The sequence below is a fragment of the Delphinapterus leucas genome, chromosome 12 (genome assembly GCF_059928025.1).
Source record: "Delphinapterus leucas isolate spDelLeu-1000000601 "Yukka" chromosome 12, BTC_Dleu_Yukka2, whole genome shotgun sequence".
Classification (NCBI taxonomy): domain Eukaryota; kingdom Metazoa; phylum Chordata; class Mammalia; order Artiodactyla; family Monodontidae; genus Delphinapterus; species Delphinapterus leucas.
The window spans coordinates 26,924,021-26,937,803 of record NC_143140.1 but is presented as its reverse complement, the minus strand read 5'-3'; the positions used below and the strand labels follow the sequence as shown (position 1 = coordinate 26,937,803).

Sequence of the window (13,783 nt, the reverse complement as noted above, 5' to 3'; positions counted from 1 at the left end):
AAGAAGACCTGGGGGAAGGTGGAGCAGTTGGTTTCAACAATGTGAACCAGAGGATAAGCAGCAATGTCTGTGAGCTACCAAATGGTTACTGCTTCACTTCCACCCTACCAGCCTTGAGCAAGAATCTCTCCTGTGGCTTACCCTAACCGGAAATACCTAGGGAAACAGTTCAGCCTCATCAGCGCATTACAAAACCATTGCAAATACTCTCTTTTTAATGTAGTAAAATGAAAGTGTTCAAAACTGGTCAAGTAAGCTCATCATAGATTTTATTTTCAAATGAACTTGAAAGAAAAATATAGAAATACACTGGTGAATCTGCAGGGACCTTCAACTAATTATACATTTTCCCTCAAATATTAACTCCATTCAGTTTATAATCATATTCTGCCTCAGATGTTACCTGCTCTGTGGCCATATATAAATCAGTCTTCTAAAATCAGTTGAAAACTTGATCTAATACCTGTGGAATATTTATAATTTATAGCTACAGAGGCCAGATGTTAATGATAAGGAGAACTAATAACAAAATATAATCTAAATGAACCTCTAATCTGCTCCCAACCTCCCCCTTCTCTGCTAAGTATCTAATTTTATCTCTTCAAGACAGGGTAATCTTAAATGGCCTGTATTTACATAATGCATTTGCTATAGATGTTTTCATTCCCAACTAATTAGTTTAGAATCCATCTGCTAGAGTCTGAAGGTGTCCTTGCTGGGGCTGGTTATACAGACCCTTCCCTATAAATGATCACGTTGATTAGGAAAGATGAAGTGTATCCTCTCTCTAATACAGAAAATCTAGATAATTTAGAATGTTTTCTCACAATAGCCTATTTATAACATTAAAAAATAAGACAAAAACCCTGCAAATAACAGCACAATCTCTCCTGCTTCCCCTTTGTTAGGTTTCCAAGAATATGAGGTGGGGAGCCTTAACTGGGAAACAACTTAGAGGATATTATCACATTGGTTCAACAAAGTCTTTGTGAAGATATCCCTTTCTGCATCAGGGTTGGACTGGGCACTGCCTGACTCCAACTGGCTGGACACCCATGGAGTAAATCATACCTCCTCTAAGATCCTATGAGCCAAACATTTCTGCTCCTATGCTATACCAGAGCCTTAAAAGTGTCTTGGCCACCAGAGGGTGTGTGTTCTGAGATCAGCAACATATTTTAAAGTGATACAGATACTCTCTCTATCAAGGAGATCATATCATTTATCTATCTCCCAGTGAGATTGCAAACTTCCATATAAAAGTATAAAAAGAATTTCGAATTTACCTGTTTCATCTCCTTAACTGCAGGAAGTCATTTCTCCTCAAGAATTTTCGGGAAGAATCAGGGGTCTGCCGTTATTTATAGCTAGCCACTACAGTCAGGCCAAAACCCCACAGCTTCAAGCCTCAAAAATCTCTCAGAGGCATCACTCTGAGATGGAACTCTTCTCCTAACACATGTGCTCCAAACTGGGTAATCAGTCAGTTGTCAGGCTCCCAAGAGACGGCACTGATGCTTGTGCAACATGTAGAGACTATTCTTTCTGTATTATACTCAGAGAAAGTGTCCCACAATAAACTTGCTTGAGTCCTAAAGTCAGCCATTTGTTGCAATTATTAACACATACACTTTCTCCTGGGATGCACAAACCAAGGTTTGACCTCTGCATTGTTGCTGGAACCTCTTCAAGATGGAGTACTGTTCCTGAGCATGACCTAACCTGCCAGACATCCTCCTGTCTTCCAATGAATTCTTTCTCACGGTTTTGGTTATGCTCTCAATAGTCTAAGACTTCCACTGAGGTCCTCACCCTCGATTTGCCCAAAATGTCTGTCTGAACCCTTATTGAATGGTGGGGTTTCCATCTTTTCCCCCAGAAAGAACTCAGCTTACGTAAATAGTTCAAAGGTGAGGAGGTGTGTCTCCTAATTCCACCCGACAGAGTCCGTTTAAAACCCAGATAACAAGGTCTCCGTCCGAGGCCTCCGTCGCTGCGAGACTCGAGGCTTCACTCCTGTCTCTTTAAATGGTGGGGCCAATGGGCCGTCCCGGAAGCTGCTACGGGGGTGGCCCCGCGCGCCGCTATTGAGGGGCGAACCAAGATGGCAGCGGCTTTGACTCTGTGAGGAAGACGGAAGAGGCGATGAAAGAGGCGGCGGCAGCGGCGGAAGGAAAGGGACTCCCAGTAGTCAAGAGCGCTCGTGCGCCAGGGGGCTCTCGGAGTCTCCCGCGTAGTGGTGGCAGCTGCAGCAGGACCAGGTGCCGGTCGGCTTCGGACATTTGAAGCAGGGAAGCGGAGCGCAGTCCCCGGCTGCGGAGGCAGGGCCAGGTATAAGGAAGGAAAACATGGCGTCGGCGGCCTGAGGAGGAGGCAGCGCGGGAAGCAGCTTCACAGAGATCATGGCGGAGGCGGGAGCAGGGCAGTGAACGGCGCTGCGAGTTCCTAGCGCGGCGGGGCGGGAGGCTGCGAAGCGCTGCACGGCCCCCTCGGGCGGCCGGGTTCGCTGGGCCTGGACAATAGTGCCGAGGAGCCGGAGGCGAGGAAAGGCAGGGGCCAGAGCTCAGGCCCGGCGGCGGGCCATGAGGGCAGCAGCGCGGCCCCGGGGCGGCCAGCGGCGGCAGTGAGGCCAGGGAGCCCTCCGCTCGTGGGCGTCCTCTCGCCTCGGCTCCCGCCTTCCCCGGACCCCCTTCCCGGGCGACTCCGGCGGGGCCTTTGCCGTGGCCCCCGGGCGGCACGATGACCGACACCCGGCGGCGGGTGAAGGTTTACACACTCAACGAGGACCGGCAGTGGGACGACCGGGGCACCGGGCATGTGTCGTCGGGCTACGTGGAGCGGCTGAAGGGCATGTCCCTGCTTGTCAGGGCCGAGAGCGACGGTTCTCTACTTTTAGAGTCCAAAATAAATCCTAATACTGTATACCAGAAACAACAGGACACTTTGATTGTGTGGTCTGAAGCAGAAAATTATGACTTGGCCCTTAGCTTTCAAGAAAAAGCTGGATGTGATGAAATTTGGGAGAAAATATGTCAGGTTCAAGGAAAGGACCCATCAGTGGACATCAGTCAGGACCTTGTAGATGAGTCTGAAGAGGAGCATTTCGATGATATGTCATCGCCAGGTTTAGAATTGCCATCTTGTGAATTAAGTCGCCTTGAGGAAATTGCAAAACTTGTGGCATCATCTTTACCTTCCCCCCTGCGTCGTGAAAAACTTGCACTAGCACTGGGAAATGAGGATTACATTAAAAAGCTCTTAGAGCTTTTTCATGTGTGTGAGGATTTGGAAAATATTGAAGGACTGCACCACTTGTATGAAATTATCAAAGGCATCTTCCTCTTGAATCATACTGCTCTTTTTGAAGTTATGTTCTCTGAGGAATGTATAATGGACGTCATTGGATGCTTAGAATATGATCCTGCTTTATCACAACCACGAAAACATAGGGAATTTCTAACAAAAACAGCCAAGTTTAAAGAAGTGATTCCCATATCAGATCCTGAGCTGAAACAAAAAATTCATCAGACATACAGAGTTCAGTATATACAAGACATGGTTCTACCTACCCCTTCAGTCTTTGAAGAAAATATGTTATCAACACTTCACTCTTTTATCTTTTTCAATAAGGTAGAAATTGTTGGTATGTTACAGGAAGATGAAAAATTTCTGACAGATTTGTTTGCACAGCTAACAGATGAAGCAACAGATGAGGAAAAAAGACAGGAATTGGTTAACTTTTTAAAAGAATTTTGTGCATTCTCCCAAACGCTACAACCTCAAAACAGAGATGCTTTTTTCAAGACTTTGTCAAACATGGGTATATTACCAGCTTTAGAAGTCATCCTTGGCATGGATGATACACAGGTGCGAAGTGCTGCTACTGATATATTATCATACTTGGTTGAATATAATCCATCCATGGTACGAGAGTTTGTCATGCAGGAGGCACAACAGAATGATGATGATATTTTGCTCATCAACCTCATTATAGAACATATGATTTGTGATACAGACCCTGAACATGGAGGAGCAGTCCAGCTTATGGGCCTCCTTCGAACATTAGTTGACCCAGAAAACATGTTAGCTACTGCCAATAAAACAGAAAAGACTGAATTTCTGGGTTTCTTCTACAAGCACTGTATGCATGTCCTTACTGCTCCCTTACTGGCAAATACAACAGAAGACAAACCTAGCAAAGATGATTTTCAGACTGCCCAGTTGTTGGCACTTGTATTGGAATTGTTAACATTTTGTGTGGAGCACCATACCTACCACATAAAGAACTACATTATTAATAAGGACATTCTCCGGAGAGTGTTAGTTCTTATGGCCTCGAAGCATGCTTTCTTGGCATTATGTGCTCTTCGTTTTAAGAGAAAGATTATTGGATTAAAAGATGAGTTTTACAACTGCTATATAATGAAAAGTTTTTTGTTTGAACCAGTAGTCAAAGCATTTCTCAACAATGGATCCCGCTACAATCTGATGAACTCTGCCATAATAGAAATGTTTGAATTTATTAGAGTGGAAGACATAAAATCATTAATTGATCATGTAATTGAAATTTACTGGAAAGCATTGGAAGATGTAGATTATGTACAAACATTTAAAGGATTGAAACTGAGATTTGAACAACAAAGAGAAAGGCAAGATAATCCCAAACTTGACAGTATGTGTTCCATTTTGAGGAATCATAGATATCGAAGAGACGCCAGAACAACAGAAGATGAAGATGAGATGTGGTTCAACACAGATGAAGATGACATGGAAGATGGAGAAGCTGTCGTGTCTCCATCTGACAAAACTAAGAATGATGATGACATTATGGATCCAATAAGTAAATTCATGGAGAGGAAGAAATTAAAAGAAAGTGAGGAAAAGGAGATGCTTCTGAAAACAAATCTTTCTGGTCGGCAGAGCCCAAGTTTCAAGTTTTCCCTCTCTAGTGGAACAAAGACTACCCTCTCCAGCCAGTCACCTGCAACAAATCTGCCTGGTTCTCCAGGCTCACCTGGATCCCCAGGATCTCCAGGCTCTCCTGGATCCATCCCTGAAAATACATCTCAGACGGCAGCTATTACTACCAGGGGAGGCCTCGTGGGTCTGGTAGATTATCCTGATGATGAGGAGGATGATGATGAGGATGAAGACAAGGAAGACACGCTCCCTTTGTCAAAGAAAGCAAAGTTTGAGTCATAATGGCAACTGCCTGTGATCAGTACCTGTTGAGAAAACTGGTTCTCTACCCCTCCCCACTACAAAATCTATAACAAAGCAGTGGCCTCTTGTGAATGACTGACACAGCTCAGCTCGCACACTTGACTTCTGCTCATGAAGTGCCAATTCAGTGGAGCAGGAGGAGGGGATAATTATACATTTAGGGGGAAGACTTACACCTTCGAGGTCTAAGCTTGGACCACACATTGCCCTTTTCTCAGGGAAGGAAATGGAAACGAAAAGCCAACAGGGCAGGGGTTTTGAGAGTGGAACTCTGGATTGACTGGTCAGTTGCTACAATCAGAATATGCTTTCTTGGACCATGTTTGAGACTCAGAAGAATAGGCTTTTCTGCCCTAATTCTTCACTAGTTAAGAATGCCAGCAGTTTCTTTGTATAAAGAGACCTGCCTTTAAAATCGTACATTCTGAACATTTTAGTCAAGCTACAGCAGGTTTGGAAAAACCTCTTTGGGGGAGGGGCGAATATGAAGTTTCCTCTTCTTTATCTATTCCCTTTGCCCTTCAAACTGCAGATTTTTTTTTAAGTGGGGATTTGTCCCTACTTGATTAAAGATTGAGTGGAATTCTAGATGTGGTCATTTGTGTCATAAATTTTTTTGTTTCATTTGGTTTTTGATTTTTTTTTTTCTCCTGAGTGTATGCTTAGTTGTTGAGTATATATATTTGGGACCATTAAAAACTTTTTTGATGTAATATAACCTAATGTTGTGCTGGTAAAAAACAAAACAAAAAAAACCCAGATAACACAACTTGCTACCCTTCTTTTTATTTCTAACACTTTTCTCCAACAGGCGTCAATAACAGAGATGCATAAACTGAATCTAGGTTATTGTTAAGGAATTATTTTAGACATAAATATGGAATCTCCTGGTGGTATGGTCATTTTAACAATATTCTACCAACCCACAAACATGGTATATCTTTCCATCTGTTTGTGTCATCTTCAATTTCTTTCATCGGTGTCTTATAGGTTTCTGAATACAGGTCTTTTACCTGCTTAGGTAGGTTTATTCCTAGGTATTTTATACTTTTTGATGTGATGGTAAATGGGATTGTTTCCTTAATTTCTCTTTCTGATAGTTTGTTAGTGTATAGAAATGGAACAGATTTCTATATATTAATTTTGTATCCTGCAACTTTAGAAAATTCATTGATGAGCTCTAGTAGTTTTCTGGTGGCGTCTTTAGAATTTTCTATGTAGAGTATTATGTCATTTGCAAGCAGTGACAATTTTACTTCATCCTTTCCAATTTTGATTCCTTTTATTTCTTTTACTTGCCTAATTGTTGTGGCTAGGATTTCCAATACTATGTTGAATAAAAGTGGCGAGAGTGGGTATCCTTGTCTTGTTCGTGATCTTAGAGGAAATGCTTTCAGCTTTCACCACTGAGTATAACGCTAGCTGTGGGTTTGTCATATATGGCCTTTATTATGTTGAAATATGTTCCCTCTATGCCCACTTTCTGGAGAGTTTTTATCATAAATCGATGTTGAATTCTGTCAGAAGCTTTTTCTGCATCTACTGAGATGATCATATAGTTTTTATTCTTCAATTTGTTAATGTGGTGTATCACATTGATTGCTTTGTGAATATTGAAAGATCCTTGCATCCCTGGGATAAATTCCACTTGATCATGTTGTAGGATCCTTTTAGTGTATTGTTGCATTCAGTTTGCCAGTATTTTGTTGAGGATTTTTGCACCTACGTTCATCAGTGATATTGGCATGTAACTTTTGGGAGGGGGCATGTAATTTTTTGTGTGTGATACCTTTGTCTGATTTTGGTATCTGGGTGGGTGATGCTGGCCTCATAGAATGAATTCGAAACTGCTCCTTCCTCTGCAGTGTTTTGCAGGAGTTGCAAAAGGATAGGTGTTAACTCTAAATGTTTGGTAGAATTCACCTGTGAACCATCTAGTCTTGGACTTTGTTTATTGGGAGTTTTTAAATTACTGATTCAATTTCATTACTTGTAATTGGTCTGTTCATATTTTCTATTTCTTCCTGGTTCAGTCTTGGGAGATTGTACCTTTCTAAGAATTTGTCCATTTCTTCTAGGTTGTCTAGAAGACAACATACAGTTGTCGGTAGTAGTCTCATATAATCCTTTGTATTTCTGTGGTTTTGATTGTAACCGCTTTTTTATCTCTGATTTTATTGATTTGGGCCCTCTCCCATTTTTTATTGAAGAGTCCGGCTAAAGGTTTATCACATTTGTTTATCTTTTCAAAGAACCAGCTTTTAGTTTCACTGATATTCTGTATTTTTTTTTTTTAGTCTTTATTCATTTCTTTCTGCTCTGATCTTTATGATTTCTTTCCTTCTACTAAATTTGGGTTTTGTTTGTTCTTCTTTCTCTAGTTCTTTTAGGTGAAAGGTTATGTTCTATAATTGAGATTCTTCTTGTTTCCTGAGGTAAGCTTGTTATCACTGTAAACTTCCCTTTTAGAACTACTTTTACTACATCCCATAGGTTTTAGATTATCCTGTTCTTTTATTTGTCTCTAGACATTTTTTTATTTCCTCTTTGATTTCTTCAGTCATCCATTGGTTGTTTAGTAACATATTGTTTAGCCTTCACGTGTTTGTGTTTTTTGCAGTTTTTTTCTTGTTTATTTCTAGTCTCATAGCATTGTGGTCATAAAAGATGTTTGATATGATTTCAATTTTCTTAAATTTACCAACGCTTGTTTTCTTGGTCTGTGATCTATCCTGGAGAATTTTCCATGTGCATTTGAACGGGATGTGTATTTGGCTGCTTTTGGATAGTGCTCTATGTCAATTAAGTCCATTTGGTCTAATGTATCATTTAAGCTAGTGTTTCCTTATTGATTTTTTGTCTGAATAATCTGTCCATTGATGTAAGTGAGGTGTTAAAGTTCCCCACTATTTTTGTGTTACTATTGATTTCTCCTTTTATGTATATTAATATTAGTTATATATATTTAGGGTCTCCTATGTTGGTTGCATAAATATTTACAATTGTTATATTTTCTTCTTGGATTGATCCTTTCATCATTATGTAGTGTACTTCTTTGTCTCTTGCCTTTATTTTAAAGTCGATTTTGTTTGATATAAGTATTGCTCCTCTGGCTTTCTTTTGATTTCCATTTGCATGGAATACCTTTTTCCATCCTCTCACTTTCATTCTATGTGTGTCTTTAGATCTGAAGAGAGTCTCTTGTAGGCAACATATATATAGGTCTTCTTTTTGCATCCAGTCAGTCACTCTGTATCTTTTGATTGGAACATTTGTTCCATTTACACGTAAGGTAATTACTGATATATATGTTCTTATTGCCATTTTGTTAATTGATTGGGGGTTGTTTTAGTAGTTCCCTTTTTTTTCTTTTCCTTTGTTCTCTTGTGATTTGATGATTATCTTTAGTGTTAAGTTTGGATTCCTTTTTCTTTTTGTGTTTTTTTTTAACATCTTTATTGGAGTATAATTGTTTTACAACAGTGTGTTAGTTTCTGCTTTATAACAAAGTGAATCAGCTATACATATACATATGTCCCCATATCTCCTCCCTCTTGCATCTCCCTCCCACCCTCCCTACCCCACGCCTCTAGGTGGTCACAAAGCACTGAGCTGATCTCCCTGTGCTATGCGGCTGCTCCCACTAGCTATCTATTTTACATTTGGTACTATATATAAGTCCATGCCACTCTCTCACTTCGTCCCAGCTTACCCTTCCCCCTCCCCATGTCCTCAAGTCCATTCTCTACATCTGCGTCTTTATTCCTGTCCTGCCCCTAGGTTCTTCATAACTATTTTTCTTTTTTAGATTACATATATATATGCATTAGCATATGGTATTTGTTTTTCTCTTTCTGACTTACTTCACTCTGTATGACAGACTCTAGGTCCATCCACCTCACTACAAATAACTCAGTTTCATTTCTTTTTATGGCTGAGTAATAGTCCATTGTATATATGTACCACACCTTCTTTATCCATTCATCTGTCAGTGAACACTTAGGTTGCTTCCATATCCTGGCTATTGTTAAGTAGAGCTGCAGTGAACATTGTGGTACATGACTCTTTTTGAATTATGGTTTTCTCAGGGTATATGCCCAGTAGTGGGATTGCTAGGTCATATGTTAGTTCTATTTTTAGTTTTTTAAGGAACCTCCATACTGTTCTCCATAGTGGCTGTATATTCCCACCAACAGTCCATTTTCTCCACACCCTCCCCAGAATTTACTGTTTGTAGATTTTTTGGTGAGAGCCATTCTGACCGTTGTGAGGTGATACCTCATTGTGGTTTTGATTTGCATTTCTCTAAAGATTAGTGATGTTGAGCATCCTTTCATGTGTTTGTTGGCAATCTGCACATCTTCTTTGGAGAAATGTCTGTTTAGATCTTCTGCCCATTTTTGGATTGGGTTGTTTGTTTTTTTGATATTGAGCTGCATGAGCTGCTTGTATATTTTGGAGATTAATCCTTTGTCAGTTGCTTCGTTTGCAAATATCTTCTCCCATTTTTGTGTGTATTTCTATTATAGAGTTTTGGTTTATTGTTGCATGAGGTTTTTATAGATATAGAAGATATGATATATATGATATGATACATGATTGATATATGAAGGCATGATATATGATTGTTTTAAGTTGCTGATCTCCAAATTTCTAATGCATTTTTAAAACCCTGCATTTGTACTCTCCTCCCTTCATGATTACTGTTTGTTTGGGTTTTTTTAATTAATTAATTTATTTATTTATCTTTGTCTGGGTTGGATCCTTATTGCTGCACACAGGCTTTCTCTAGTTGCAGCGAGCGGGGGCTACTCTTCGTTGTGGTGTGTGGGCTTCTCATTGCAATGGTTTCTCTTATTGCAGAGCATGGGCTCTAGGCGCACGGGTTTCAATATTGTGGCATGCAGGCTCAGTAGTTGTGGTTCGCGGGCTCTAGAGCACAGGCTCAGTAGTTGTGGTGCACAGGCCTTGTTGCTCCGTGGCATGTGGGATCTTCCCAGACCAGGGCTCGAACCCGTGTCGCCTGCATTGGCAGGCAGATTCTTAACCACTGTGCCACCAGGGAAGTCCCATGATTACTGTTTTTGATGTCGTATTTTACATCTGTTTCAGGTATCTATGAACGGCTTATTGCGGATATGATTTTACTTCTTTTGCCTTTTAACCTCCCTACTAGCTTTGTGCGTAGATGATTTACTGCCTTTACTGTATGTTTGCCTTTACCAGTGAACTTCTTCATTTCATAATTTTTATTAATTGAAGTATAGTTGATTTACAATGTTGTGTTAGTTTTATTTTGCAATTTTCTTGTTTCTAGTTATGGCCTTTTCTTTTTGCCTAGAGAAGTTCCTTTAACCTTTGTTGTAAAGCTGGTTTGGTGGTGCTGAATTCTTTTAGCTTTTGCTTGTCTGTAAAGCTTTTGATCTCTTTTTCAAATGTGAATGAGAGCCTTGCTGGGTAGAGTATCTTTGGTTGTAGTATTTTCTCTCTCATCACTTTAAATATATCATGCCACTCCCTTCTGGCCTGCAGGGTTTCTGCTGAAAAATCAGCTGAAGGCTATGGGAGTTTCCTTGTATATTATTTGTTGCTTTTCCTTTGCCACTTTTAATTTTCTCTCTTTAATTTTGTCATTTTAATTACAGTGTTCCACTTTGGGTTCACCCCGTATGGGACTCTCTGTGCTTCCTGGATTAGGCTGACTGTTTCCTTTCCCAGTTTAGGGAATTTTTCAATTTCGTTACATTTCTCACTTCCCTTGGAGAAGTAGCCTTCTGTAGGAGACATCCTATGCATACTAGCAGCTCACTCCCCTCTCATCACCCAAGCTATATGCTCTAGGGGCTCCTGTTATGAGGGCTGCATGGATCCTCTGTTGTGGCAGGCTGAGTATGTGGGTGATGTGGTAGGCTTGGTTGGCCCCTAGTCCAGTTGGTTGCAAGGCCCTGCCTTGTGCTGAAGCTGCTGGTTACTAGTTTTGGGGGCTGGGTTATGAGGCAGGTGACTGCAGAACCCCCGGGGGCCTTGGGGATAGTGCTGGCTTACTGATGAGCAGAGTCAGGTCCAAAAGACTCCAGGGCTGTTGCCCACCCACTAGTGGGCGAAGCCAGGTCCTGGGGTTAGTACCAGACTACTGGCAGGCAGAGCTGGGTCCTGGAGTCTGGCTGTAGGGCTCAGGGATCCCAGAGCTGGTTTCAGATTGCTGGGGGGGTGGTTCCTGACACAGTTGGGTACAGGGTCCGAGGTGTCCCAAAGGTTGTGTTAGCCTGCTAATGGGCAGGGCCAGGTCAGCTGTAGGCAGGCTGGGTCCACAGGCTGCAGGATCGTAGGTCTCTTGCATCTTGTGTCTGCCCCCTGGTGGGTGAGGCTGCTCTAGATGCTACTGCAGCCTGCCTGGAGGACAGGACCAGTGCCTGCTCACCGGTGGGTGGAGCAGCCTCATGGCCCTCTGATGGGCAGGGCCATGTCTAGAGGTGTGTCTAGAGGCAGCTATAAGCTCAGGAAGTCTTTAAGCAGGCTGTTTGCTGATGGGTGGAGCTGTCTACCCAGACAGTTAGTTGTTTGGCCTAAGGCATCCCAGTACTGGAGCCTACAGGTCTTGGCACTAATGAGCTGGAGGGAGGATCCCACAATGGCGTCCACCCAAACCAGTACCCCATGTGGTAAAAGGAGCTCCCAAGTATGACTGACACCAGTGTCCCCAGGGCGAGCCACAGCCACCCCCACCCTCCACTTCTCCAGGAGGCTCTCCAAGACCAAAAGGTAGGTCTGGCCCAGGCTCCTATCAAATCACTGCTTTTGCCCTGGGTCCCAGTATATGTGAGATTTCGCACACTCCATTTAAGTGTGAAGTCTCTACTTCCCCCAGTCCTTTGGGACTCCCAAAATTAAGCCCTGCTGGCCTTCAAATACACATGCCCTGGGGGTTTGTCTTCCCAGTTCAGGACCCCCAGGCTGGGGAGCCTGATGAGGGGCTAAGAGCTTTACTCCTGTGAGAGAACCTCTGCAATATAACTATTCTCCATTGTGTGGATCGCCCACCCAGGAATATGGGGCTTGATTACATCACAAGTCTGCCCCTCCTACTTGTCATACTGTGATGTCTTTCATTGATGGTTGTTCTGCAAATAGTTGGGATTTTGGTGTGCTCATGAGAGGAGGTGAGCTCAAGTCTTTCTACTGTGTCATCTTAGCCAAACTCCCTCAATACATTCTTTAAAATACAGTACACCTGTTGCCCAAAAAACAAAAACACAACAAAGAGTAGATGTTTAATGATGTTGATTTCTTGTGTGATGACTGGAAACCTCATTTCAATAATTTAATAATAAAATGATAATTACATTTCAAAATAATGAAGATCTTGGAAAGACTCATTAAAAAATGAAATATTTTTAGCATAGCAAGTATGCATATTTTTATATTCTATGTGTGAACATCATTTTATGATATTAACATATCAAGAATCTCTGTATTTGCATAAACAGAATCACCAATCCCAGTTCTGCCAGATAATAAACAGTTTACTGAATTTAAAATTCCAATTTGTAGGACTAACTTTTATTTCAGTGATAATTGCTCTCAAATCAATGACTGCAACATCACTGCTTTAAAGAATGGGGCATGAGTGCCCTCTTGTGATAGAATAAGCATTTAAATGAATTTGTAAATATCTTTCAGTTGCATATGAAGTAATTTGAACTGAGTCATTTCACAAACACAAAATGCCCTCTATTGCTAGACCAATTTGTCCCAGTGCTTTTAAGTGTGGAAATAACAAATACCTGAAGAACTTGATTAATGTTAATAGACAGTATGAATAAGTCATGTAAAAATGCTATTCCTTCAAGTATTTTGGTAGCTCCAATAAAAGTCAAATATGACAGAGGCTCTTTCAACTGATCATCACTTAACTGTCTCGCAAATGCTCTCCATTCCTGCTTAGCAGCTAGATGTGCTCCCAGAACATGAGGAAGTCTCAGGACCATGCAGGTAGGCTCCTGTATGCTTCAGCTCTCTAGCTCCCAACGGGTGGAGTGTCTACTTTCCAAGCGTCAGTTGTTTGATCCTAAACCTACTTATATCAATTGTATTTGTACTCAAATTATGTAAATAAATTAAATAATATGGAAAATAATTTATTAAAAGAAAAGAACGTGTTTTTAGGTAAAACAAAACTAAGTTAGATGCTTTGAAATGACTTCAGAAAATGTAATCAGGGAAAAACTTTCTGAGATTGTACATGGGTAAGAAAATTTTAAAAATCAAGAATAGAAGTCATAAAAATCTAAAAGAATTATAAATACAGTAGCATCAAAACATCAGCAGGCTACTTAAAAAATATTTTTTAATAAAAGCCTTAGCCTAAAATCAAAAGGCTGGTAAAAATACTCCTTTTCATATTTTATACTAAAATATTTTAGGTACATATGATCTTTTTGAATGATTCTCTACTTTAATTGACTCTTCTGATTCAATGAGTCTGAAGGGTACTTTTTCCCCCATCTGCTCACACTTTATATATATTTAGTTAAAAACTTGTATGGAATGTGGATCTGGC

General features: G+C 41.0%; 1 pseudogene; it reads left to right on the top strand.

Annotated features, from left to right (window-relative positions):
• The first annotated feature begins 2,724 nt into the window (after positions 1-2,724).
• Positions 2,725-5,263, top strand: LOC111163501 (serine/threonine-protein phosphatase 4 regulatory subunit 3A pseudogene; annotated as a pseudogene).
• Positions 5,264-13,783: the final 8,520 nt, after the last annotated feature.